Source organism: Penaeus monodon, chromosome 32 (assembly GCF_015228065.2).
Source record: "Penaeus monodon isolate SGIC_2016 chromosome 32, NSTDA_Pmon_1, whole genome shotgun sequence".
NCBI lineage: Eukaryota > Metazoa > Arthropoda > Malacostraca > Decapoda > Penaeidae > Penaeus > Penaeus monodon.
In genome coordinates, this window is record NC_051417.1 from 21054114 (window position 1) to 21055352 (window position 1239).

Here is a 1239-nt window from a genome sequence, read left to right on the forward strand (position 1 = left end):
AAGGATATAAGTTTTAGATAGGAATACATATACCATATATCTTATATTTTATAGATTATCTTATCATGAACCATGTGCAAATCATTAATTGAAAAGGAACTAATTGTGAATCACCAGACTAAAATGAAAATCCGGTGCCATATGATAACTGTTCGTGAATTTAAAGCCCTTGTAGCGATATAATCGACTATTTAGTGGTTTGTTGGGGAATATATATATACGATGCTTTTTCGTTTAACTAACTACATTTGTTAGCCCAGTTTTTGCCTTTGACGATATCGAACTACTGTACTGTTGGAGGAAAACCAGCGAATGACTTTAATTAGCCATTTTAAGCTAAATTGCAGGTGTGGCTAGCAAGTTTTAGTTGGAAAGAGTTGCCAACGCTGCGGCTGATGATGATGTATTTGAAGGATATCGGTCTTCTGAATTACCAAGGTATTTCTATATTGTGGAAATGTTAACGCTGGCTGTGATATAAAATAACTCAGTGACTTTTTCCATGATTAAGCAACAAAATGTATATTTATGATGTGTTCACATGAAAATATAAATTTCCAATAAACAATTCATTTGTTGTTATTTTTACGGTAAAAATATTGAAATAAATGGCGTGCAAAATACCAATGGTAAATACTGTTTACTTCCGTGGTGATTAGTAAGTACCCTGTGTTAGTGAATGTTTTTCCCCCACATACAGTAACATTAACGGAGGACTCGGTTACATTATCGGCAGTCTCTGAAGGGGGTCCTACACACGGGGGAGATAACACGGTATTCGAAGGTTTAGTATGTATGCTGGGGAAGGCACAGTAGGCGGGGGACAACAACAACGATGGACGGGCTACACTACGCCTAATACACCTACTACAATAGGGGCACGAGGGGGGGTAGGTAAGGGGCAAATAGAGGACGAGGGAAGGGGCCCGGGGCGGTTCCCTCCAGAGCAATGAACCGCCGATACTTACCTGAACCTGCAATCTACCTGGGACCTGGGTGGGTGGGTAGGCTACCTGTTTCACATGTAGGACCAGTTCTACATCTAAAAGCTCTGATGACTTGAACCATCTCTAGTGCTAACTTTGCCACAATGGACAATGAAGGTCAACTGTCTCGTGTTACTAGTCATGTACTGATAACGACAGGTGTCACAGTAGCTGCTGGGGCACTGGGGGCGGGGGAGGGGGTGTAGAAGGGCAGTGTGGTGACAGGTGGTGTGGCGGCGGCTGTAAGGCAGCA

General features: G+C 42.1%; 1 protein-coding gene across 1 annotated transcript in view; it reads right to left on the bottom strand.

Moving 5' to 3' along the window:
• The window catches only part of LOC119593603, a gene marked incomplete at its 5' end in the record, with an annotated part of 118927 nt that overhangs the window by 24500 nt on the left and 93188 nt on the right, over positions 1-1239 (bottom strand).